Raw genomic sequence first — 27,967 nt, 5'->3', positions numbered from 1 at the left:
ATGGCTGTGGTGTGTTGCTTACTCCAGAAGTGCATCCCAGAGCTATGTTCTGGGATCTAGAGGTACAGCAGTTGACTCCACATTTCTCAAAATTTGCTGCTAGTTTGACTAATGGAAAACATCAAAAGAAATTATGATTTTGTAATTACATACCCAGAAAACCATGCATTAGTGTTCAGGGGGTACATAATACACAAGCAGAGGACAAGGCACATCTGCGTCCCCGTGGTGGTGGCACATGAACCAGCTTTAAGAAGAAGGGCCTGACAGTCCTTTCTACTCCTGATCCAACCCAATACCAGCACTGATGTGTGGCACAGCACAGTACTTTCCGCAGCCTGCTAAGTCTATTCTGGTCTTTTTTCTTTTTTAAGCCCTTCCTGTATTGATTTAAATCAGTGCATGGTAACAAAATTGTTGAGGGTGTAACAACATGTGTCTGCACCAACTGCCAGATCCATATTTTCAGATGAAGCCAGAAAGAATGGCACAGCCAGCCAGCTAAAACTATGTTAGGAAATAGAGGAACAGCTAAATACACTCTGCAATCCTCCTACCTGCTTAATATTTGCCCTGAGCAGTGTCAGTACCAGAGCACAGCATTGCATGGCTGGGAGCTGTTAAAACAGCCAGCTTTGGTCTGAGAGGGTAACAAACCATTCATGCCAAGGAGAGCCAGGACAAGCCCACACTGACAGCAGGGAAACAATCAGCACAGCTCACCCAAACTTTACTTCCTTCCTCTCCCTTTCCATGAGTGGCCATGCTGGCACTCACAGAGCGCCCACTTACCTGCGGGGCTCCCTGTGGAACATCACAGACAGAATGAGAGGATGGTATCTCTGCAGCCCATGCTGCCTCCAAGAAGTCTGCTCAGTCAACAAACAGCAGAGGCTGAACTATGGGTGTTTTTAAGGAGCTTCATGTAGCCAGATCATACTCCTAATGCTTCACCCCACACAGGAGAGCTCTGGGTTTCTCCCCTGCAGTAATTTATACTCTTTGGGCAGGTGAGACATCTCAGTAATTGGGTTCAACTTGGATAGTAATCTGTAGGGAGCAGCCTAGACCCAGCTGGTCTTTCCTTGAGAATGAACAAGGTCCTGTCTCAGTGTCACTCTATGATCCCAGGGAGGAGGTGTTTCCAAATGTGCCTTTGGAGCCCTTCTAGCTCCCCCGGGTGCAAGAGATGCACAGGGGCAAGGAGCTGTCTCTCCCTTCTGTGCCCCAGGGGAGAAGTGTTAGTCAGACTCACACTTCCCAGCCTCTGCAGCAGATGCAGGTGGATATTGGTTTGTAAATCCACTCATGCACCCAATGCACATCCCAAGGGAGAAGGATAATCTGTACAAAATATTCCCAGGTGGGAACGGGCCAGGGATTTGGACATAATCTGCTCCCAGAGCAAGCAAGTGGTCAAGCAAGTGGATGGGTGAGATCCATCCACAGTCACTAGCAGTCCAGGGAAAAAAAAAGAAGTGCCTGGGTTGTCACAGATTGCTTCCTCACAGTCAAACTGCATCATTTCTTGAGCTTATTGCAAAATTTAATTAAAATAGTTTTAAACTCTTTTTTTTTTTTCCATTTTACAGCTCCCATTTCCGCCTCCTTGGATTTTGTTGGCTCAGCTCTCTTTTTTTTATTATTTTCATTACATATTTCTGTCCTTCTTCATCAACTATCACATTTTTTTTAACGACACAGTAAAGCTGAAATTGGGCTTTGACCCATGTGTGTCATGCCTTTGTTAGCAAAATAAAACTGGAAAAGCCTCTTTCAAAAAGATTGTATAAAGGGCCACTATGTATATAGTTCAAACTTTCTTTAATCCACAGCTGAGCACTTTTTCAAAGCTGAGAAAGGAGATGCAGACTTTTAGCATAATTCTCCAGCATCATGTAAATCACAGAAGAAAATGCCAGCCCCTGCAAACACCAGTCTGAAAATGCATGAAGGTAAATCTGATGGTTTGACAAATCTGATGCGGTTTTGCTGAGCAAGTCAAATGTGCAGGTTCAAGGTTGGCTGAGCATCAGTACTATGTTCCAGTCTACCTCTACTGTCATATATTTAATCTCCAGTAATTAAACTTCTAAATGAATCCATGTCACAAGGGCCACGGTGCATGGAGTGAATAGGTGAGTAAATTTTCATAACCTCAGGACCGCGTCTGGATCGGGGTGGAGCTGCTCCCTTTGCAGCAGCCTATGGAGCAGATAGAGATGTAACTGTCAAAATAAGGGAAAAACTAAAAGAAATAATACAAAGAACTCTCTTGGCTTGAGGTTTTCAAGTTCTTTCCTGTTACTAAAAAAATATTTTTAGAACACAGACTCACAAGAGCATATTGTTTTGCTGCAGCCCCTGGTTAAAAAGAGTAAAAAATGTAAGGAAGCTGATTAGAAACTTCTGATTAGAGGTAAAACGTATCACTGACAACATCTGGGTACACAGTGAGAATTCACAGCATGGTAGGCATGGAACTCCTGACACATGGATTGTTTGCTTTGGTGAGATAAAATGGGTTATTCCATGGTCAAACCCAATGCAGACAGGTAGGGCCGGGGACTGCATGTCATGCACCTCCAGAAGGATGATACAGAAAAGAGGGGCCTTGCATGGCTTGTTCTTTTGAAAAGTCAGAGCTCTAGTCAGGCTCTGGAGCAAAAAGGGTAATGCTTGTACCAGCGGTGCAGAATGGCAAACCCAAAAATTTCCCCTCAAATGTCCAGGAGATCAGCATGATGTGACAAGCAAGGCCATGCAGTGCTAATGCCTTATGCTTCACTTCAATTTTTATCCATTCCATGTGTTCCTTTCTTGAAACTTAGAAACTCAGTTCTCATTTATCAGTGTTTTCATATTTCACTTCTGGACACTGCTACTCATGAATTATCCATCCTTTTCATCTTGCTGTTTGAACTGTGTTCTGCAGCTCTGGTTCAGTTTTATCATTCATTCATCAGCATGAAGTTAAACAATTACTAAACAACTTGGGTAGCTGGCAAGCAGCGAGGAGGCAGGATCCATTTCTGCCCGGGGGGAAGAAAGACTCCATACAATAGCATGGCCTTTGTCTTGCATCTCATGGGTGATGCTATTGATGTGAAGGTTCTATCACATTGTGTGCCAAACCACTCGAGCTAGTTTCAGGTTGCAGTTCCCTCCGGGGTGTTTCCACTCAGTAAACAAGATAACCAGATCTGCTCTCTGTCCACTCCCAGCCTGGACAGTGCTTAGTCAGCTCCCCAGTCTTGGCAAGCTGAAGCGAGAAAGTGGAGTTGCATTCCCTGCCTAGTTATTACCATTTTATCAATGATCACTCCTCTTAATGCTGTGGAGCACATGGCTAAACAATGAGCGAATTACATGTTTTCCTGAGGTGAGCAGAAAGCAGTGAAGTGACTGTAAAACATGGCGCACAGACGTGTCAATACATTGTGCTTACATCTGCAGTAGTGCTTTAATTCATGACCACAGAACTGCTGATTACCTTGCTGTAAAGACAAGGACTCTGGAGTGCATGGCAGACATGTAGTTCTATTTCCCACACATCAGGAACATCAGGATTCTGGGATCTGACCTGGGTCATGTGCTATTTTTTTAGAATTATCTCAACATTTCCCATTACTAGGAAACACAGTACAAATAACAGTAATCTTAGCTTTGCTTTGTAGACTTTTATGTCCCCCCCTTTTATTTTATATCATTATTTTGCATTATAATTAATATTTCTGGCTTTGTTGCACTGTGCTGACATGAAATATCAAGGATTTTTTTTTCTGAAGAGTTTGATACCTACTGGAAAGACTATAGCAAACTACAGCATAAGAATTATGGTTGAACTCAGCAATCTTACAGGTCTGTTCCAGCCTTAATGATTCTATGGTTCTATTCTATGACTACTGCTGGATGACTTGGACTGGGCCTGAACACCAGAAACAGAGTGTGAAAAGGGGCCAGTCTGCCAACAGCCCCTCCACAGGCATGGCTGAGGAGCCAGGACTCCGAAAGCAGGATTTGAGATCTGGCCTGGGGATACTGTCCAGAGCTTGTGCTTTTGAGGAGATGGGAATGGGGTCTGCTGGGAATAGTTTAGGATTTTGTTGATTTAACCCTCTCAAGCTGTTTAAAAATAACATTTCCTGTGCTTAAAACATATCTCTGCTATTCCTGTGTCCCATGGTTTTTTATCACTCTTTTTTCTTTTTCTTTTTTTCTGGTTAATGAGCTCTCACAAAATGCCTGGAGGCACGTAACTACTCTAGCATGAAGTTTTGGGTTTAAGGAACTAGGCCTTGGGGCCCTTCTGACCAGGAAAAATGCCAAATACAGGATTTTACCTTAAAGGGTACCCAGGGGATCCAGAGATGGTAACAGCATCAGTTACCAGACTGGGTTTCTCCAGCACAAGCTGCTGGAGAAGCTGGGCAATGCTGGAGAAACTCAGCTTGTCAGATGGGAAACTGCTCATGGGGTATTCATGTCAAACAAGTGTCACATAGAGTAGGGCAACAGATTCTGCAAAGATTTTACTATAGCACACTGAGTCTGGAAGTTTAAAATGTCATAAGGAAAATGCCTTAATTTTTCAGGCCACTGCTAAAGGACTTAATCAAAATTCTCTGTGAAGAGCCTGAAAGCATCAAGAAATCCATCACCTGAACTCTTTGAGCTGGGCTTATTAATCATCAAAATAAAACAGTCTTTTTAATTTAAAAAATACACATGCAAATACTCATCTCTGTGCAAGAGGCTCAGGTTCAAGTCCTTTTTCTGCTCATTACAGGGGATTTTTTTGGCTCCCTCCTGCTGGAATTGCTTAATTTGTATAAAAAGTGAAGCATTCACCAGATTAGAGCTCCTGCCAGTATAATCTGGTTGTTGGCGTGACAGCTGTGAGATGGAAATGCCCCTGCAGGTTTCCAAACCAGGCTCATTTCAGGGAGGTGTCATGGGTCTGAGTGCTCATCTGCCATATCACCCCCTGCTGTTCACTGCCTCTCTGAGCCAAAAATCTGTCCCCAGGGATTCCTTCCCATCCCAGCACTGTCGAACTCGGCACATTCCTGTCGGTCAGCATTGAGCAATGAAGAGCTGAGGTTTCTCACCAACTCTAGGCTAAATCAGCACAAAAGGGATGGTAATTTCATCACATTTTATGTGCAAGCTCAAAGGCATCTTGGACTTGGTGTATCTGCTAAAAGTAGTCCAGTATTTATTAGCAGTTAGACAGTATTGCATATCAGAAAACACAAGAAAATAGGTTTATTGTGTTTTCTTGCCCCATCCAATATATTTGTGTTTATTTCGATTTTAGAAAAGAAACACTAGAGGAAAATTCACCAAATTAAATGTTTGCCAATGTTTTCACAGAAATATTTGCCACTGGAGGTCAGCTCCACATTTCCAACAGTAATTTAGTAACTCAAATCTATTATATCAAAAAACCCTCTGGACTCCTTACAGACTAGAGAGATGTTCATAGGTCATTTTAAGAATATCAACATATACTTTGAAGATTACTGCAGAATCCCCTCTGTGCTATAGATTCTTGTTGGACAAATTGTCCCTGAATCTATTTATTTGTATACATTTTTTGCAGTGTTATGAGAAAGCATTGGTTTATCTAGCTAAAAGTGTCTTGCTGTAGTCACAAAACTGCACTGATATTTACCAGAGATAGCAATACTGACTGAGAAAACAATGGAACAGATTAAAAGTTACCTAGGAAAGATTTATTTACTCAAAATTGTTTAGTGAAACTCTACAATTTAAAACCACCCAAATATCAAAACAGATGCTATAAATGATTTCACTCAATCCCAATGCTCAGAACGCCTGAATTGATGATCTGTGCATTTCTTGAATGCCTTTTGCATCTTTCAATGTGCACATTTTTCTTTTCTTTCAAATGGAAAAAGGAAATTTCACCCAGGTATTCTCAAAAAATTGACAAACTTTAGACAAAAAGCCTATTCAAGTCAATGTAGGCTGGATTCATCAACCTTCAAGTTACAATGGCCAGCAGGCAGGCAGAAACTCAGTGGATGCACAGAATCCTCCCTGGAAATGCTCAAAGCCAGGTAGTTTTTTGGCCAGTCCAGGTTGTCCTGGCTCGGTGAGACCAATGTTGGGGCTGGCACAACGTGGTGCCTTTGCTGCACCTGCACTGCAGCTGTGGAGCAGCACCACTGGCCTGGCACTCAGGGAGACTTCCAATCTGCTTCAGCAGAACTACGCTCACAACATACCCAGCAGTGGAGACCAGGGGCTCCAGGCCAGGCTGGAAGTGCAGCATCAATTCAGTGCCACACAGAAATGAACATGCACATGGAGAAAACCTGGGCTTTAGGCAGTCAGAGGCACATCCTTCCAGGCATCTCCTCATGCCTGCAGGCAAAGTCCGTCTGTCTGACACAATAGAGAGAACAAATTTAATAAGATCTTTTAAGCTTTTTGCTTCGTGATGAGGTTTTCAGCAGGCAGCTCTACAGCTCTATGCGATGGAAGACTTCCTGTCCTGCTGGCCAGGCAGAACATCCCCAGCTTACTGAGCCTCACAGAGTAGCAAAACCTCCACTTCCATCCTCGATGCTGCAGTGGAGAGAGCAGGGCTGCAGGCCAGCTCTGACCGAGTGACCCAAAAAGAGCGTGAGTGAGGAAAACCCTGACCTGACTAATTTTGTTGTTTAGTCAGAGTATCCAGGCAGGAGTCAGCTGCTGTTCATCCTTCCTCATACCTACAACATGAGTTAAGAGTCACAGCTCATTTTCTTGCCTGATCCTAGAGCAACACACATGCTCAAGGACATCTAATAAATATTTCTCCTAGCTCAAAGGAGACTAACATTTGTTCTTGCTTTAAGAAAAGATTATACCCTCTAAGTGTATCCTTGCATTGCTCTGGCTGTATGCAGCTGGTTTGGGATGAGATGTCTGCAGATTCTGGCTGGAATAACACTAATAAAACAAGAATCCAGAAATCCTTCAGTTGCATCAGGAAGCATATTCTGCAGCCAGAGGAAAACCCAGCACCTCAGATGCTCCCTGACAGAAGCACAGAGGTCTATTCCTCCCACACCAGCAGGGCTGGGTGATCTGGGCAGAGCTGTCTTTGCTGCTGAGGTTGGGCTTCTCAGTGAGGTGAGGACAAGGCGAGTTTTTCTGGGGGAAGATTGGAAAATGTTTGTGTCCCTGGATAGTCTGTGGAAGCGTGTGGGTGTTTCTGCTTGCATGAGGGCCCAGTTCCACAGAATACTTAGGCACATGTGTAACCAGAAGGGACATCAATTAGAGTCCTGCAGAGACAGACACTTTCAGCCTCCCAGCTGCAGCAGGATCCAAACAGTTTTCCACGAAATCTGAATTGTTTTTCTTTTGTTCAAGTCACCACAACAGCTTTCATTCTGGCAAGTCCCTGCCCATGTAGCAGCTGAATTAAACTCACTTTGAAGTTCTGCAGGTCCTCCTCCTCACAACGAAAAGTATCCATAATACAGGTAAGAGATCTTGCACTGCTAAATATTACCTGGCTACTAATGTGAAAAACAGAATGAATTCAATGCCAAAAAGCTGTGAGAAAGTTTGTGCAAAATCAACATCAATTATAGGGACTGTCTCATACCACAGCTATTTTACAGCAATTTCACTTTACATTCCTTGGCCAGCACTGCTTATTGAATAATTAAATGGCCAGATGACACACAACCAGATTCAAAAGCCTTGAATGTGAACGAATATCAGTTTCCCAGTTCTGAAAGGAATTTAATAATGAAAACTTCCACCTACTGTCCAGTTTACCATATTCTGGAGAAAGCTGAAAAGCTGTGATATCCATGAGATCATCTTCATGGTACTTTTTCCAGAACAGAAGGAAACCTGAGCTGTTGCCTCACAGGGGAACAGGATTTGGGATGAAATCCCTCCTCTTCTCATCTTCACATAATGAAGCTTTCTGACCGGGATTCCTACACCATAAAACAGACACATCATTAAACCAGACACTTCATTAAAATTGGAAACACATTTAAAACTGAGAGTGTGGGGTAACTTCCTAGAACTATAAAGAAAATAATTATGATCACAGCAAAAGAAACATTTTTTTCACCTAGTATTATTCAATATGCATTGAATATATAGTATTTATTATAATATATAGTATTTAATACGCATTGTACACAGTGCTTTGTGTTGTATAAAGACACTGTGTTTCTCAGCTTATAAACAGTTAATTGTAATAATATCTTGCATTTCAGCTGCAAAGCTAGACATGTATATTTTCTGAATGTGTCAAATAAGCAAGACACCAAGTAACCTTGGTGTATTGAGAAGAACGTGTTTAAACCACATGCCAAAGTAAACAGGAAAGCTAAACTCTTGGTTGGGGTGTGTTTGTTGTGGTGTTTTGTTGGTAATTTTTAAGCATCCCAATATTTTATTGGAGCCCTAATACCTATTAAAATGAAAATATATGGAAAAGTGTTGATTCATCTACAGAATGAATTCACACACCCACCGGGAAAGACACTTGAAATTTTGAAGAGTGTCAAAGCATCACTTTGCTCTCATGTATTTTCCTTCTCCTGTTTATAAATCCAGAATGTACCTAAATAAGTGACAGATTTAGTCAGACTAAGTTTTAAAGTGAAATGGCAGCAGAGACCCTGTTTTGTACAGAAAGCCATCCTGCAGAGAAGTAGGGATGAGGCAGCTGCAGGAACTTAAACTTTGTGCCAAGGGGCTCCAAGCAGATGAACAGTCAGGACAAAATATGGAGGAACTCCTCACCAAGGCAATAATCACTATCTGCAAAATCGTTGAACAAGGTAAACCAAAAGTTTCCTTGATGAATTTGCATTTCATGAGTAGAGGACCATTCACTTTATTCACTCAGCTATATCATGTCTGATAAACATACTTTTCCATCATACCTTCTGGGACTTCTTTAAAGTACCTACAGAATTAAAGCCCAAACTCATGAATTGTACAGCCAGTGTGAGGGAGATGGTGAGAAAAGCATCACCCCCATACAGCAGCCCAGGCTCGTGCCAGATTAGTGTCTGCATTACCATGGCCTGATGTAAACAGAAAAGAAATTTCCTGTCTTGGACCACACGGCAGGGGATGGGGGATTTGACCTGTAAATGAGGGGAGGATGAAAGGGTAAAGCCTCTAAGTACACAGAAGAGCAGGCCTGTGAGTAATGAGCCCAAGTTAGAAATGCCACTGGAGACTCACACTTTCAATGAATTGCTTAAAAAAGACTGGTTTGCACGTTTGTCCTAAGTATGCCCTGGGATTGCCCTATGAAAGAGAAATACCTTGTCATTCCAAGGAATAAACAGACTGGAATTTAAGTCAGGCAGGTGCTGGCTGCTGATGGATCTGTGTCCACCTACCAGCTATGTCTGTTTACAGGGCAGCTGCTCAGCTCAAACACACCAGGGTGATGCTGCAGTTTGCACTGTGGGCCAGCAAAACTGATGGGAGGCTTTCTTGCCTGCCCATCGTCCATCCCTGGAAGACTAGTCAGCTTTAGAAGATTAATTAGCCCAGTTTGGTGCCTATTAAACTACTGCCTCGGACACAGAGGCAGGGTAATCCTGGCAAGGGATCTTAACATGCTTTGGGTAATGCTGTTATGATCAGCACCATCCAGAACACCTGGCAGGAGATAACATCCAGACTTTTGGCTGAAAGACGGACTCACAGAGAGGGCCCAAGGGAGCAAAGAGAGGTCGGGACCTCTCCACCAACATTCCAGCACAAAGAGGCAGAAGCGCAAGAGAACCTGTTTGAATTAGGATGGGAATTGTTGCTACAGAGAAAACCAACATCCACTGGTCTGAACTGTGCAATACTGTGAGGATCTCCATTGCTGGGATTGTGTGAAGCCTGCTCTTACGCTTCTGGCTGTCAGATTCCACTTGAAATCTGTGTTTCTTTTTCACTTTGTGGATGCAGCAGCATCTGTCTCAGGGGGAGGGATATGCATAATTAAGTACAAATTGTGTTCTTATGATGCAAGGCAGACTCATCTAATACTTCACAGGTACCACCATCTCAAACAGCTTGGCAGGAATTTACCAGTTGTGAGGCTGGGATTTAAGAACAGCAGTAAACTTCAGGACTGCAGAAGTGCTCCTGATGCACCGTGGTCCGATCCTGCTCCTGGGAACAGCTGTGTAAGACCACACTTATGGCTGGGCTGGTATTTTGAAGGGAAGCTTGGTTTACATGTTTTTCCTCCTTTTCCCTTAAGACAGCCTTCACTTTAAACCCAAGATCTCTATGTTTAGCACAGGGGGACAGTGCTGTCAAGCCACTCCAAGTGGCTGCTTTGTGTAATGTTCAAGACGCTCAGTGGAGAAGACTAAAAACCCCCCTTAAGTAATCCCTACAGAAAGTGTGGAGGAGTGCCATAAATTATGTCAAAATGCAGGAGAGCCATTTAAGAGCAGCTGACTGGTTTGCTGGTTGTAGTTGTGCTGGAATGAAGAGAGAACGAACTGTCACCAGGGCTGTGAGATGAGGGATGTGGCTCCTGAGTATGCAAAGAGATCAAGAACGGGCAATTCTGTGGTTTCCATCTCTCCCAGGCCTGACATTTCCCCTCTGCCATGACCAAATTGGGTAGGATAAGCTCACTTTTTTAGCAAACGCTCAGCTGATGAATGTCAGCTGTTTATCACAATTTTTTTGCCTTTTGGCTCAACCTGCAAAGTATTTTTGGCTTTTGGCAAAGGGTATTGAGATAAGTCTTTCTTTCTTTCTTTATTTGAATAAGTAAAAGTACAAACCACAAATTTCCCTGATGATAGCTCATCCCAGACTAAGTTTTTGCTACTGCAGCTCCTGGCTCAGCCTTGGCAGGTGGCTGATAATAAAGATAATTCTATCATTAATAATGATAACAGTATCATAAATAATAATAATAAATAATAATTAATTGATAATATGCTGCACAATCCAACAAGGAGCTTTATCAATCAAAACAAGCCCTCAACAGGAATGTTCAATCACTCTCCTCTAGTGAAATCAGCCTAAACATAATGCTTTCATCCCAAGATAATATTAGTCTGCAGGTTTGGATCTGTTCTCACTGCTCCAGGACTATTTATTTCTTCATACCTTGAGGGTCTACTAATTAGCAACCTTCCTCCACACCCTTTGATATCACTAAAGTAATCTCAGTGTAAGCAACTACTTTCTCATGGTATCTTTGAGGGAGTAGAGAACAGCTGGAGAATCTGAGCAGTTCTCCAAGAGCAGTGATTGAAAGATGGCAATAGCATTGCTTATGCAAGTAAAGTACCCTGACTATGAAAGATATTTACTCTCAGCTCAGTCCAGAATCAGTAGATAGCAGAGTGATAGTCTGCTGTATCTCTCAATCATTTTTTGTTCCCCCCTTGCCCACCTTCCCATTTGCCTTGTCTTGTTCAGCATGTGGGGTCTTGCATAGGCAGAAGACTCTCAGCACATTGAGGCAAAGTAACAACAAAACCAGGACCTGAATATGAGTTTCATTAGGAGTCTGGGAAAGCAGCTGAGAGGTTGGTACTGCCTGCATGGAATTACTCAGTGATTCCCACACTTCACAAACCCTCTGATTCACAGTTTCTCACACAGGACAGCTGGGATAACATGTTTGAAAGATGAATTTTACACTGCTGAAGTCTCTTTTCAGGTAGTTTCTAATAACATAGTGGGTGTTTATTTAAAACATAATTGCTGGCATCTTTTTTCCACATTACTCACTTCGCTCCTCCACAACACGAGCTAATTTAAAGGCCTGTCATTAAATTTGCAAACTCATTCTGCAAAGTTCAAAACTGAAGATGGGAAAAAGTTTTCTCCCTGTTAAAAATGCACTTCAGACCAGAGTGACCCTGATGCAATCCAATGGCAGGTCTTACTCAAAAGATGAGCCCTCGTAGGAAAACCAGTGGTTTCCAACAGCCCCTGTGATACCTGCCATTAATTGCCTGCTCTTGCTTGCCTAGTCTCATGGCAGCCTCCTGTCCTTCGCTCCTTTGTGTTCCTGTTCCAGCTCTTCCTTTTGCTCCCCTTCAGCACCATTTTAGAGAGGTAATAAAACCCTTGTGGTGATAGAAAGAACCAGATGCAAATGGCTGTGTGAACCTGCTTATGTTTATAACATGAAGCCAGGGAACAGGCTGTCCTGGGTTCTGGTTTCCAACTGCAGCATAAATCCATCAGTGAATGTGTTACGACCCCAGGGAAAAAAGCAGAAAGGTACCAGCAGACACTGCGGGACATCCATCGGAACCCTGTCTCTTAATTCTCCAGAAGTGTGAAAGATGGAGGCTTTCACCCCAAACTAGATGAGCTGTCATTTCGTTTGTTGGTGGGGGCTCCCTGCAGGAAGGAAGCAGGGAGATGGTATCAGATCAGGAGCATTAAATACCTGGTTACATGTTTGAGCTCCTCCTCAGCTGAGGAGGCACTGGGGCACCTCGGAGCAGTGTCCTGGGTCACATGCTGTTCTTGCTGCCCCTCATCTGGCTGCACAGCCAGCATCATTGGGACATCACCCTGATGGTCTTCCTTCCTTAAAGCAGCTATTAATTGAATAATATCATCCATTATAGTAACACCAGGCCAGGCTAGATGGAGCTTTGATCTACTTGGTTCAGTGGAAGGTGTCCCTACCCATGGCAGGGGGGGTGGAACAAGATGATCTTTAGGTTCCTTCCAACATAAGTTGTTCTATGATCCTCTTTCAGCCACTCAGGGAGAAGTGTTTAATTAATGAATATAGAACAAACTTTCCTTTGCCAAGCTTGATGCACATAGCATTTACCAAACTCAGCCCTATCCCAGAATGACAGCAATTTCCTTCACCAGACAGCAGTTTTCAAAGGGAAAGCTGGCACAAGTGGCTTCTCAGAACAAAGGAAAGCACATAACAAGAATATTTTTTCTTTTTTCCTTTGAATGTTCTGCATGCAAGGCTATGTTAAGTACAAAGCAGATGACAAGCTAAGAAGATTGTTTCGGCTGATGCAGGAGTCTGTCTCTGTTCTGGTGGAAAGAGATGACAGCAACATGTGCAAGACAGCCTGGCTGAACTGCAGCCTTAATGTGAGATGTTCACATCTCAGTAGACTTCAAGATAAATGGCCTTTATCTTGTCTTCCATATGGTTTTGCTTTCCATGTAAGTAAGTGAATCATAACATTATCTGAAAGAGAGCAGCTTATCTGACTGCGCCAAGCTGGGAAAGGAGGGAAGAGGGAACAAAAATTTGGAGGGCATAGAGAAACCCTCCATGGAGGATCCTCATGGAGTTTGACAAGATGAAAATGGTGCAGAAGTAATGAGCAGCTCAGGAGGCTGAAGAGAGCCTGCCCAGCAGATGGTGTGAAAGGCAGTTCTGGATCTGGATGAGAAGGGATCATCTCCCTGGCATTGCTCACTCTCTCAAGGGAGTGTGCGTGCATCAAACCACTCACTGGTCAGTTTGCTTCAGGCCAAGCACACATTTAAGCACGTAGGTGGTTCAGAGTCTTGGAGCAACGGTTCAAGGGAAGGTTACCTGTCACCGCTGAGATCAGTGGGAATTTTGCTGAGAACGTCACTGGGGCTGTGCACTCCGTAATGCTGTAGAGAAGAAGTAGGAGCAACACGGCAACAGGCTGTACTTCAGCATTATGCTTACATTACTAACACTGCATTCACAGAGTAAGTTAGGAGCTGCAAATACTGTCCTTCAACCTAGCAATATTTTATACCTTAACATATTAGTTTGTCAAGGTTAAAGAGATATGAAATACATATTAAAAGCCAAAGCAAATGCACTCAATGAGAGGGCAGACCCATGCTTCAAGAAGTCTTTGGTTTTATAAGCCAATTTAGCCGAGGTCTATTAAGAGCTCTTCCTGGTGAAAGAGTATTTTCTCCGCTACAATCATATCAGCCTGTACTCTGGGTTAATGGAGATAAATACTACTGCCAGATTTTGTTCTTTCCCTGCATGTAATCTAATGCCAGATGGTTCTGAATGGGTATTAAATCCCCCATGTGCATGACCTCCCCAAGATTTTTATCATTAGAACCTCAAAATAATTCAAGGAAAGCGTTCCCTAAGCCCGATAATAAACCTCCTAATGAGGAGCTGAAGTCACAAAGAAAATCCTTTTTAAAATTCCCAGTTGGTGTTTTTTTCCCTCCTTTATGACAAACAAGCAAGAATTCAGAGATGCTTTAAAACTGTTTTAAAACATAAAAACACATAAAAAATGAGCATTCAGGTTAACAGTTCAGGTTCCCAGCATGGTTCAGAGATGTAGAAACTGAAAAGCCATCGTCAGCCTCTAATGCACAGGCCAGTAACATCACCATCCCTCAATGCACATAGAAATTACTCTGTCAGTAACCGACTGTTTTATTCACAGTGCAACATAACACCTTGTGTCAGAATAAATAAGATCCAATGTCAAACGAGAGATTCAAATGGGACCTTACCTACACAAAAGTACAAGGACTTACATGAACACTATCTTCACACTAACTGGAGCTAAGCAAGAGAAGCTAAATTCCCAGAGATTTTCTTAGAAATTTTCTGTCTCTCACCTGCACAGAGTGGAGGATACATTTTAATGATTTTACATTTGGTTTTCTACTTGCTGTTTACTGCATTGCACCAAACCTTACTTGCTGCCTGTTGCTTGAGCACATAAGAGAAAATTGTTCATATCCTCATGGGTTTTCTGTACTTCCCATTAGTGGATTATCCAAAACCAACATAAGTATTCCTGCAGCTAAATCACATGTTGCGAGAATAGGGAAGGGTGAGAAATAATAAAAATAAAATTTAAAAGTTTCAGAAATTTTGGGGTGTCCAGCCTGTCCAGAAAACTTTACAAGGGCCTTTACGCTGTGCATGCAAGACTCAGTTCTCATTAATATCTGTCTCAACTGGGAATATGCAACACCTGCAAAAAAACCCAATCCTTGGCCAAAACCACAGGATCAATAATCCCGAAAGACTTTAGTTTGGGTAACTGAGGAAACTGAACCCAGTTCATCAGAGGGTATTCAAATGCATGTGACCTTAACCGTGGGAACATCTTGCCTTGTCCTGAAGTCCCACACTCACTTTCCATCACCTAGGAAGAGGAAACTGGAAGATAACATACTACTTCCAAGATCTGGCACTAGAACAGAGCCCCCCAGCATAGCAGGAGACCATTTATTTAGACATAAATGAACAAAATATAAATAAAAATACAAAACTTCCCTCAACACCCAGAAGCACCCTGTCATGTCACCATGGATGGCATCACTGTGCAGCACATGATTTCCCCAAACCAGAGTCACTCTCGCCCACTTCTCATGCAGCCACACAGACAGTGTGTGTACGGGCACCTGCTCTGTATTCTGACAGAGATGCAGGTGGTCTCTGGAATGGGAGAGGTAGGGACCCTTTGCCAGAGCTCAGAGCTGAACCAGGTGCACTGAGCTCCAGACACTGAAGAAAACAACATCCTGATAGGTAATATCAGTTCATTAAACATTTGAATGTAAATCTGCCTCTTCTTACCTTCAGCCTCAGATATCCTGCCCTCATTACAACCTCACCTTTTATGCAACTTTATCCTGTTTACCCTAATTCCATTCCTGTTTCATATTCACTGTTTATGTCCTTGTGGACCCCCACACCCAGTCTCCAACCGTCTCTCCTGCTTAATCCTCATTGCATTTATCTCCACACTTTCCTTATCAGCCTTGTTAGCAGCTCATTACCTCCCAGCATGTCCCTGACTCCCATATTCTAATCAAAGCCCCTTTTACCTGGTTCTGGTCGCTGTCTATCCACCCACTCCTCACAATCCTTGTGCACACTGTCTTCATTGGGCATCTCCACTGAGGCCAGTTTGATGTCAGTCATCCCCATCCCAAACTATCACCTGACCTGCAAGAGGTATTTGTCTGGACAGGGAAATAGTTCATGTGGTGAAACACTGCCAAAGACTTAGGGCCAAAGCCCTGTGTGAAATCAGAAGGCATCAGAACTGGGAATGGAGCACAACCAAACTCAGCAACAGGTAGTTGCCCCCATCACCACTTGGTGTAATTTTCCTCCCTAGCACCCTGGCCATGCCCCAGCATGTCCTAGGTTACAATGCAAGATGTGCCCACATCTGTATTCTATCACCATCTTCATGAGCTGTTAAAAGCAGGTGGGGCAGTGCTCCCTGCCTCCTCCCTCAAGACTATGTCCTGTTAATGGCCCATCAGTGCCTTGTCTCATGACTCATCATTCCGCTGTGAGATGCTCCACCCAGAGGGAGAAACCAAGCATCCCATCCTGGACATAAACTGCGATTTTTGAAGACCACAAGCAGCCTTTTTCCCACTGGATTTCCAGAGGGCAACAGCTACATACCTACCACTGAACCTTCTGAGGAAGACTAGATCTTTCTACACAGGATCACTGCTTCAACAGAACCACATCCATTCACTCCAGGAGGACTGCAGCCACCACCTTATCGGACTGCTACCCTGACTAGCAGGGTCAGGTCATATCTGTCTCTGTCAGTTTAAATCAGTTTTGTTCTTTCTTTTTTCCTGCCTTGTTTATACATATAAGTAAAGAACTGTTATTCCTATTTCTCATATCTTTGCCTGTAAGCCCCTTGATTCCAAAATTATAATAATTTGTAGGGAAGGGAGGTTGCATCTTCCAAGGGAGGCTCCTGCCTTCCTTAGCAGACACCTGTCTTTCAAACCAAGACACAGCAGCACCATCGTGGGCTGTGCAGGAGCAGCAGAGAAAAGGCAAAACAGGGTATGGAAGGAACTAATGAAGCTGTGCAGAGCCCTTCATCCTGCAGCCACTGAAACGCTGCCCAAGTGCAATATTTTACAGCAGCACGCAAGCTATTTGTCATCCCAAGCCGAAAATAAAAAGAGTTGTTGGTTTCTGCCCCTTCCTTAGATGCCATGTTTCAAAAGAACAAAGGAGCAATGCTGCCACCAGGCCTCACCAGAAAGGGACCTGCTGGGGCTGGAGGACAGGCCCCTTGTCCTGGGGAAACCTAACACTGACCTGGGGTATGGGATACAGGCTGCAGGACCCCAGGATGTTCCATCTCTGGGGATGAGGAGGATTTCTGGCACATCATCCTGGCACCTCCAGCAGGCCGAGAGCAAGGAGGGAGGCACGGGGTGAGCAGGCTTTGCTCTGCAGCACTTTTGAGGCAAAGCAATTTTACTAAAAAAGGAACTTGGAGCACTTCAGTCCGTCGAGCGTTGAGGCTGTGCCAGGTCTGTCTGCATCCCGCTGCAGTCCCAGGAGGAGGAGGCAGTGAGAAAAAAATGGCAATGTACACCCTGCTCTGCCCTGATGACGCAGGGCCAGCCACAAGTGAGCCCGAGGGTTTTAGCCAGCCCACAGAAGGGTGGGGAGAAGCACACGGGGATTTGGTGGCTGGTCTCACGAAGCAGCAGCAGGGGACTGGTGGGGAGTCTCTCCCTGTTTTCCCCTTCTTGCTCCTTCTGCCCAGTGATGCTTGCACGTTCTTCAGGGCATGAACCCACTCCTGCTGTGTGTCTGTGTCTCACCCATGCTCTGGGACATCACACTCGACAGGGACCCCCTGCCCCGGGGGCTACTGTCATGGGTAACAGCGTTCTCAAAATCACAGTTCTGGCCACACGGATAATATCAACTTATTATAGAATTTCCCTTTTTAGCTGTGCTGCAGACGGCATTTCCAGATCTCTGTAAAGCATTCTTGGTTTTTCTTTCCATCCTTCAGTGCAACTTGACAAGTTTTGTGGTTCTTTTCTTAATAAGCAGGTTTATTTTATGTCACTGAGCACTGGCAAGGACAGAGAGGCTTTTAAGTCACAGTAATCTGAATTTTAGAAATAACAAGCTACAAAGATCTGTGATTAAATGCGGAGCATGCAAGGGCAGCAAAAACAAGTACTCTGTGTTCTTTAAAAGATCATTTGGGTAACAGTGACATAACCTAAGTAACCGGTTGCAGTCCAATTTAATCAGCAAATATGCCTCTGGAGCAGAACCATCTAACTTAGGAAAAGAAACAGAAGTACAGACACCACCAGTAGGAGAAATTACTGCATTCCACTTAGACAAAGATTAATTATTATGAATCACTCCAAAAATACATTTGCCCCAAGTGGGAGTACACGGTCTTCTATTCATCAAGTTGCTTTCAAATAATCATTAAACATCTTAAGACAGAAGAAAATTTTGTTCACCCAAAACAAGCACTACAAAATGAGGACCACATTTTTTAGTTTGGAGCATTTTGATCAAAAGTAGCTGCCCAAAAGTAGGACGGGCAGATCATCTGCTAGAAGAAATGTGTGTAGATGCAGAGGACTGCTAATTCCAGTATATTTTTTCATGTAAAAGTTTTCCTGTCAGTGCTGATTTTTCCATATCATTTTTATCATAAGTTCACCAAATTAAATTTATATTTGCTACTAAATTTGTCCAGTTTAAGGGCCTCAGATATAACCTCAATGGCATCTCAAAGGATCATAAATCAGATTTAAAGCCAAAAGTCATCTCAGCTGAATGTTTTGAAGAAAAATGAACATGGTGGTTTCAGGAAGGGCAGGAGTAGGTGCCTTAGTAAGGTCTCCCTTTGCACAGGGGTTCTATTAAAAATACTTCAGAAGGATGATGGTGGGACAAGTATGTCTGAAGCAGACTGGGTTATTAACAGCAGACTTGGCTCCCCTTCACCACTTACATTTAATTTTTCATCTGTCTCTGGGAAGTCCCTGGTAGACATGTCCTTGTGACAGTGCTCCAATAGAGCATTGCTCTGGGTAAGACAATGTTCAAGAACAAGAACACAGTTCAAAATAAAATTACTTTGTCTTTTACAAGAGAGAAAAGAAAAAGTGCAAAACTAAAGGACAGCAGGAAGCAACTATGTTAACAACTGGAGAATATTACTGTTTTATTAAATTATGGATATGGAAAGCTTCTTCTGTGAAATGTTCCCCAAAGCATGACCCCATTAGCATTCCTTAGCATTTCTGGTGGGATGGGAATGAGAAACTTGTTTCCTTTTACTTTGCAGGGCCAGGGTTAGGCACAAAGCAGGCAAATATCACATGATCCTGGGGTCCCTTCCAACTCAGTATATTCCATGATTTCTACGATAATTTGATCAGCAGAACCCCAGATGCTGAGGTTGATTTCACAGCCAACTTTATCTGGGAGACTAAGAGATGGCCTTCTAGGTAAAGCATTCTTCCTTTTTTTAATAGTCTTTTTCTCCAGTGTTAGAGACATGGTTTAAGACTCAGTTCTCACCCAGCCCAAGCAGTGCTGATAGGCAGTGCTTCCACCGACACTTTTTCCATTACAAAGTAATGTTCTACCCAAACATACTTTGTTTGACACCAGTAAGTCAGGGCAGCTCTTTTAACCATACCCGAGACTGAACTAGGCCAATTTTTTAAAGGGTATAAAATTTGGTGACTTTTCAAAGGAAACTTTTTTTTTTCCTTTTTAGTGGTACAGTCCAGCACTCCCTGTTCCTGGCAGCAGCTCAGAAGCGGTCTGAGACATGCATCTTTTTGTGTCAGTTCTGACCCAAATGAAATCAAGAAACCTTGGAAATCTCACAGGAGATGGATTTTTGTGAGTTTTCCAATTTAAAGAGGTGGAGATAAACCAAGATAAGTGTCTAAGAAAAGATCTGCAGTATGTGGAAGGTTCATCAATTACTAGATATGTCTGCCTTTATTTTTATGGCCTTACACTTTTCTAGAGATATGCCTACAGGCACTTGATTAACGCTGGAGTAGTTATGTAAATGAATTAATGGGACAATAGATGTAGTAGAGGAAAGCCTTAATTCTTAACTCTGACAAATGCTTGCTTTCCAAAGGAGAGATTGTTTTAATTGCTCAGCTAGTTCCTCAGAATTGGTTAGAAAGGACAGGGAGAGGACCTTCAAAAGCCAAGCAATTCTGAGGCTTTTCCCAAGCAGCAGCAATGATAAAAGGAAAAAAGAAAAATGTTGTGCTTGTTTCTGTTACTTAGATATTTCAAACACATTGCTTCAAATCAGCTTTTAAGTTTTTCTACCATACCCATACAGCAAAAAGAGAAAGAGACAACACCTTTATCTTCAGAACAGCTTGCTCACATCACACCACAGTTTATTTTGTGACTCCAATATACTCTGTGCTTCTTTTTCTCCAGTCCTTCATTACCACCTCACCATTAGCAAGTGTTGCTAAGTAACATTCTAGAGGCCCCTATAATTTTGCTACATGACTGCACTACAACCACATGCTAATGCTTCACAAAGGCAGTAACTATCAGCAATAACCACTATATTACTTTTAGGGAAACCATGGTACTTTCTCATTATGATTGTGTATGCTTCCAAGTTGCACCAGGGTAATTCACCATTGCTGGAGGCTGGGATGAGTAAGTTCCCATGCTGGATTTACAGAAATCCTGGTGGTTCTCCCACTCAATGGACATGTGCAATGAGTTGAGCTGTGACTCATTTCCCTGGCATATTGAACACATTGAATACCTGCTATGGGCTTTAGGTGTTTACCAGTTGCTGTATGGGCAGTACTGGGAGGGCACCCCTGGAATGAGCTGGCACCAAGCCAGTCCTCTGGGTCACTGGGATGTAGTGACCTCAGGTCTGTCACAGGGGCTCCTGAAGGCTGCATCTTGACATCAAGATGTCACTACACAGTGGATGGGAAGAGGATGATCTTGGGAGGCTTGGTCCCTTGGTGCCTCAGCTGTGGGTAAGACTCTTGGGTGTAGGTGAAAAGAGGCAGGTAAGGGCAAGAAATCCTGAAGAAGGTCACTTTCAGAAACTAGGTATCATAAAAGTTTCATCAACAGGAACACGAAAAGATACACCAAGAAATTTTTAGCTTAACTTCTACCTGAAATGATTCACTGGTCCTACCCAGCCAGGACAGAATTAAAATCCACATTTCAATCAAGAGGTGATGCCAGTGCTGAAGTGGGATAAAGCAAGACTCCTGTAAGCTGGCTCCCAACACACACAGAGTTCAGAGGAAGTTTTCTGCCTGCATAAAATTTGAGGAGTCAAACATATAATTACCATGAAAAAACCCAAAAAACATCCTTTTCATTGTGTGGTAAAAGAAATGAAAGGAAAATAAAATACCTCTAAAATTTCAAACTGCTGCACTTTGTCACCAATCCCAATTTGCCATAACAAGCCTTGCAGGAAGTTCAAAAGTTGCAGTGGGACAAAAATGGGCTTAAGGGATGTTGGACAATTCAGAAACATGATTCTAATAGCACCAGACAACGTCTGTGTTGACCTAAATATTTTACTCTTATGCCTGTTCTAAAGTGGATGCTGTATGCACGTATAAGCACGTATATATTTATAGATACACATTAATATACAGAGTCCATGTGTCTACATGAATGCTCATATTAACACAAATGTCAAGGAGAAGACTCCATCAATAGCTATAAAGGTTTAATTTCTTATCTAGTGCATTCCCTGTTTTACTTGGTTGAAGGCCTAGTATTTACATGTTTAATTATCTAAGATTTCCTCTCTCCCAAGGAACACACTGGTTTGCCATGTTCAATAAAGTAATAAAACATAGAATAAATCTTTCTAGTAGAATAACTACATGATACTAAACCCACGTTTTATCTTATCCCCACCATGCACTTCAGTTTCTTTAAGTGTATCTTTGTAGCAACCAAACTTGCCATAAATAAGTCATGATGATATTACAGCTGAATGTAATTTCAAAGTCTCTCAGCAAGTTGTTAAGCGTTTGTTGTCTAGGTCACTGCTGAGGAAATTTGAAAACTCTGACATGATTTATGAATATTACTATATTAGTATTGCATAAAAGGCTATGGGGAATAAAAGCACATAAACCTTTGTTTAATTTCGTTCCAATAAAAATTTCATTTCTTATAGCAAAATAAACAAGTAAATCAATGTTGAATGATTCTGTTGTTTTATTATGTAACTTACAATTTGGCGCTAGATATCCAAGCCAAGAAAAATCTGAGACCCTGCTCATTTTTGTTGAAACATAATTAGTTACACTTAGAATTATTCTGCAGAGGTTGCTTCCTTGAATGGCATCTGTAATGTGACGTAAGAGAAGAAAGTCCAGGAACAAAAGGCTTGGCTTTTTTCTCCCTATGTACAATTACATTATCCCTATTATTAGCCAATTTCTCAATGTAAACCTTTTTTTTTCTGAAGTTTACTCAACTGTTTATGGGATAATTAGTTTCCTAAAATTCCTACAACATCAGTGTTCAATTTAAGAGATGCTGTTACCTTGAGACTTGATGTTGTATGAATTGCATGGACATACAACTTCTCTTCCTCATCATGTAGCCTATCCCCATAACTGGGAAACAGTCCCATCTGTACGAGTCCCTCTCAGCACATGGAATGGGAAATGCTAATTAATGAGAAGACAAAGTTTAAAAAGTCAAAACTTTGGCCATTTTTGCCAAATCGCAAGCTAATCACAGCTTATATTAATCACCTGCTGAAGATTCAGCTCTCCTTTAAGAAACTGAAGTCTGTGGGACTTGCACATGTAGGAGCACAGTGACATTTTGGAGGATGTGGCTGTTGCTGTCTAAAGCACCAAGTCTGTCAGCTTTTGCAACACCATGCAATCAAAATGTCCCTCACTCTAGTGAATGACTAACCCAAGCAAGTATAATTTCTAATTTATTGTAGGTGTATATAAATTAGTTTCCCAGAAATATTGCAGACATTTCTCGATCACTCGGAGGCAGTAATCCCCAAGTTTAACTAGGTTTTCTCTTGGACATACTGCTTGACCTTAGATGAGTCATTTAATCTTTCTTTCTCTCTGTTTTACTGTCTATTAAACTATGATAATATTGGCTCACATCACCTGCTGAATAAGCCAATATTCAACACAAATAGCTGATGTGAAATTAATATTTCTAAAGTACTCTGTTGCTGAAAAATGCTGTCAGTCCAAAGTGTACACTACTATAGTTATGATATACAATAGAAATCAGGCAAGTTGTGGGTATTCTTGAGCCAGCCTCTATATCTGCTACTTGACTTCGCATGCACACATCCAATGGAAAAGAGATTTAAAAATAAAAGTGTCCTTGAAACTAGGTAAGAAACTTTCAGCCAATGGAGAATGTCCATCAACACCTATCTGGGGCTACAGGTTTTTTTCCAGCCAGTTCAGTCCCATTTTGTTTCTTCATGCACTCAAATCCACCATTCTGGCTGTTAAAGGAGGAAGGGACAGCTTTGAGAGAAGGATTGTGGTAGGTCAGGGTACAGAAGGGTTTGAAAAGACCCCTCAGGGTTTTGATTTGCGATGCTTGCGTTGTTTGCACACACCTGATGAGGGTAGAGCATGAAGTGACAGCAGTCCTGCCATTTCCACATGTCTCTCACTCCATGCCCAAGAAGAGGTTCCAAAAATCCATGTTGCTGCCCACTCACCAATGAATTAAAATACATAACTACTCCCTTTGGCTGAAAATTCCCCGAGAAACGGTGACTGGCCCATCTTTTTTCTATCCTCAGAGAAAATATTAGCTTGATTTTCAGAGGCGAGCAATACATACCTCATGTCAAAGCCTTGTACAAATCCTAATGCATCATCTTCTGCCACAGAGCAGGAGGAACAAGGAGCTTTTCAGCATGCCTAAGAGAGCACAAAACAACTTTTCCCTTTAAAACTGTGAAATCATCAGAAAGGGCTGAAATTTTAGAATGAATGTGATTACACTTATACTAAACAACTGCTGAATGGAATCTTCTCCCTCTTTCTTCCATGTCTCTTTAGCTCTAACTTTCTTCCACCTGGAAAATGCCCCGAACATTTTGGGTACTATCAGGAGCAAGAAACGACTGTTCAGTCACAGCTGGCCTGAGGCATTTCTGAAAAATAAGTCACTCTATTCTCATTGTTGGGCACAAAGTGGAACAGTGGGTGAAGCTGGTTTTTTCTGCCCCTCCAACTCCACATTTCCCCAGGGAATTCCAAAAGATTTCTCAGCATCCACCCAAGCAATGTCATGGTGCAGCTGTACTGTGTTATACCAGCCAAACATGTGTCCCTACTGCCCACAGATTTGTACACCTTTGAGGGAAGGACAGAATTACACAGCTGCTTTGGCCAAAGCGTGGGTTGATTTGTTTGCATACTGTTCCATTATGAAAAAACATGGGCCTCTAGCTTCCTATAAAATGAACAAAAAAACCCAAAGAAAACAACAGCCTGGAGATAAAAAGTCCCAAAGTTCTAGAAAATGTCAACTCCAAGAACTGAGGTGGGTGTAAAAACCACAAATTAAGCTTTACATCCATATACAGCATCTACGTTTGTTCAGAACAAGGCTCAATGGTGAGAGTGGGGAACCCTGTGAGCACTGCCTCCCACTGTGGACATGCCTCCCATTCCTGGGGCCAGAAAATTCCCCTTCCCATGGACACCCCCACAAAGCCTCTGTCTGTTCTTCACAGCACTGGGCAGGAGTTTTGCTTCCTCTTTGCAAAGCTGTTTCCAGCAGGATGGAAATGGAATTTGCTCCAGATACTGGGAGTACATCCCCAGCAGTGTGTGAGCAGGTACCAGGGCAGGTCACTGGATACAGCACTACCTTTTGCACTGCCGTAATGGGTGAGGAGCTTAGAAGCCACTGCATCACTCCAGGTCCAGTTGAGGACTGGGTTTGGCTCATTAGTCTTAGGCCAGATCACACACTGTCCACCTAGCACAAAGGGTGACACAATAATTCATCCTCATTAACCTACAATAAGTCAGGAGAGGACAGAAAATTCGCATATTGCCATTCATTAAAAACCCACTGAAATGTGACTCAAAAGGAACTAAATTAGAAATCTTTCAACCAACCCTTCTCCAAAATTTGAATGACATAGATTTTCATTTTTTTTTAACAAAAATCTTTTGTCAAATGTACAAAATGAAATGAACAAAATACCAAATCTATTTATCATGAACATCCTCATCTCTGTGAGATCTCTGTGGCAGCTGAAGGTATTACAGAGACTATAAGGCATAGAGTGCTTTAGAGTGAGAAAGTGCTTTTGAATAGGTTATAATTCATTTAAAACACACAAAATTATTTTTAATGCATGCAGTCAAAGCATTAGAAAGTCTTTTAAAAGAAAGGCTTTATAAATATTGGGTTATTCAATAGATGTAAGACCTCACTGATTCAGAGAGTGGAAATGAAAATTACTGTATAAAACTACTTTTACTGTGTCCTTTGCTGCTTTGGAAGTTAACCTAGATGCTATTGTATCTTGCAGAGATGACAACTACGTATTAGTTATTAGGTTATTAAAATCTTCATTCTTTCCAGAAGACATTACACAACTCACTTGCACCATGATATTTGGGAAAACGAAATGCTTGATCACCTTCATGACTTTCTCAGAGAGGCTGCATGGCAAGTGCACATAAATTTTTCAAATGACATTCAAGCACTGAGGAGGAGCTACTGAATTACTGGCAATGTGAGCTAATACTGAACTAATATGTACTTCATGCAAAATTTTGCTTTGGCCAGAATTGCTGGTTGGAACTTGTAGTAAGAGGCTTATCAGAGGTTTGCCAGGGGGGTCTCTCCGGCAGGCTGTGAGCTGCAGTTGGAGCTGCCTTTCCTTCAGTTTGCTCTGAATTTAGGACATGCTTGTGCAGCTCTGCTATAAATTTTCAGCTGGAGAGGAGACAGAGAGGAACCCAAGAGACCTGAAGCAAAGGGATAATCCCAGTGCAAAGTCAAGCCTTGGGTGAAACTGAAAAAGTGAAAAGTTTTTTGAGGCTCAGACTGGGTATAAGGCCATCTCATCTGGGCTGGGGAAGCTGTGGACTCAGGAGAGATGAAAGCATGCAGTTTGCTTGTTTTAATGACTGGGCTGCCTGTAGCCAGAAAGGCATCCCCACCCCTAGATAAGAAGACCCACCACCCCCACAGAGCCATACACAGGGAGCTCAGTTCCCACCAGACAGAAGCTCAGTCCATCCCTCCATCACGGCCTACTTGACCACTGGCACAGCAGCGAGTCGAGTTTCACAGGGAGAATTCACACCTTAAACCTTTTAAAAAACCAAAGAAAATCCCAACAGGACAAGCTTCATCAGCTGCACCACTGAGTACAACAAAGCACATCACTCTCCTCATGATCTTTGTCTCAGCAAAGACAATAACAACAACAAAGACTTGTTTTCTGCTCTCCCAAGTAAAGAAATGGTTGTTGTTCCCTTAAGAAAGCTCTTCCCAGTTCACAGGAAGATTTCCCTGATATTTTGCCAAGAGTTGTATAACAAACGGCTGATGAAACAAATAACAAGAACAGGCCATAGAGAAGAGAGGAAATATCTAAAAGGAGGAGAAGGACAAATGAGTCTTCAGAGAGTATGAGCTATAGAGAATGTGCTGAGTTTATGTCTGGTATATTTTGCTTCATTTCCAGTAATTCATGCCCTGTATGTTTCTAGAAACAGATAGATGAAATATTTACAAAACCCACACCAGTGGACCTGAGACAAGTTGTGAGAAAAAGAAATGTTTTCAAAGTTTTGACAGTCAAAATAGATTTGTCACTAGGCCAACACAGAATTTTCCCCTTCTAACTTGGGCTGAAAAAAGCAAATAGGATCATTTCTTCTGTGCCTGATTTCTCTGTCCAGTGGATTCACTCCACCACTGCTACCCCTGCACTGGATGGTCCATGGACCTTAGCCAGCACCTTTCCGTCACAATTCTTGTTTTCTTTCAGGAGTTGAATAGTGGTTAGCACATGGACAGGACTATAGAAACCTCCAAAGACAAAGGCACCCAGCAGATCCTCTGAAGGCATTTTGGTCAGAGGTCTCCCAACAAGGCGCCATCACTGCTGTCAGGCACTGGGAGGGGGACAGCGAGTGCACTGCTGACACACTGTTACAGTGGGGAAACTGCAACACGTGCACCAAACAACAAGGCCTGTGGAAAAGAAACATATATAGAGACTGATTCTTGATAGATGTTTCAGAGAGATGTTTATTTTCCCAGCCGCATGGCTGGGATCTGCCGAGGAACTACATTTCACCTGTTTATTTTTAACAAAAAGAGATTTAAAACTTAACATTGAAACAACTGGATAAACATAACAAGAACAGTTTCAAAACAAAACAACCCACCCACCTGAGACTTTAAATGTCCAAACAGATTCTCTGGAACATCTTAAGGCTGACAGAAGGGAGATAGGACTCTCTGGGCATGCTTTGTGGGGAAACTGAGGCAGGAGAGGGTTTCTTCCATTTGTACCTGTTGGAACTCTAAACAACAATAGTTAATTTCTTCCCTCCCCCTCTTCATCCCCCACTCGGCATTGGAAAGGGATTTTTGGGGAAACAATTGGCAAAGGTATAGTTTTATGAGGGAAACCATGGGTGAAAAAACTGATTGGGAATACACTGGGGGTAAAACGGTAAAAGGGAAAGGTGAGATTAGGAAAGGGAGACTGTAGGGTGGCCTTACAATGGAGATATTGTCTAACATGACTATGATTTTTAGCATATATACTGCCTTTTACAGAAACACCATCAGGCCCAGTGACCTCTGCTGCTTGCAACCCTTTTCTACCTTGCACAATTTTGAATTCTACTACTTCTCTATCTCCTAAACTTGGGATGTATTTTTCAGGGTTATTCTTTTTAATACCAGTTCTGTGAACGAGTATGTCTTCTTGGTTGTCACATCTTGTTATAAAACCATAATTTCGTTTAACATGATACCATTTTACTATTCCTAAAACCTTAGCTATGGTGATTTTTTCCTTTTTTCGAGTGGCTGCTGTTTTCTGTCTCGCTGTGTTTTTGCTTTCTCTTTCACTCGCTCCCATGTTGGAGCTGCCAGGGCTGCTGGGGCCGTCGGGGC

The 27,967-nt window shown here is 42.5% G+C and overlaps 2 long non-coding RNA genes across 3 annotated transcripts; one reads left to right on the top strand and one right to left on the bottom strand.

Moving 5' to 3' along the window:
* Positions 1 to 1,497: 1,497 nt before the first annotated feature.
* LOC121658208 lies at positions 1,498 to 27,258 on the bottom strand. 2 transcript variants are annotated; one of them, XR_006013887.1, is made up of 7 exons: positions 27,233 to 27,258; positions 26,867 to 27,031; positions 24,680 to 24,790; positions 23,642 to 23,721; positions 22,347 to 22,473; positions 8,519 to 8,608; positions 1,498 to 7,970 (listed from the first exon to the last, which is right to left on the bottom strand). It is a non-coding gene; the product is annotated as an uncharacterized LOC121658208 (long non-coding RNA). The 2 variants fall into 2 exon arrangements; XR_006013886.1 differs by lacking the exon at positions 24,680 to 24,790.
* Positions 2,003 to 16,493, top strand: LOC121658213. Its single transcript, XR_006013889.1, has 3 exons — positions 2,003 to 2,013; positions 13,946 to 13,948; positions 16,400 to 16,493. It is a non-coding gene; the product is annotated as an uncharacterized LOC121658213 (long non-coding RNA).
* Positions 27,259 to 27,967: the final 709 nt, after the last annotated feature.

Source organism: Corvus kubaryi, unplaced genomic scaffold (assembly GCF_017639235.1).
Source record: "Corvus kubaryi isolate FWS band 111438036 unplaced genomic scaffold, C.kubaryi_AGA036_p1.0 136, whole genome shotgun sequence".
Taxonomy (NCBI): domain Eukaryota; kingdom Metazoa; phylum Chordata; class Aves; order Passeriformes; family Corvidae; genus Corvus; species Corvus kubaryi.
This window is presented reverse-complemented; position numbering and strand designations above follow the sequence as displayed.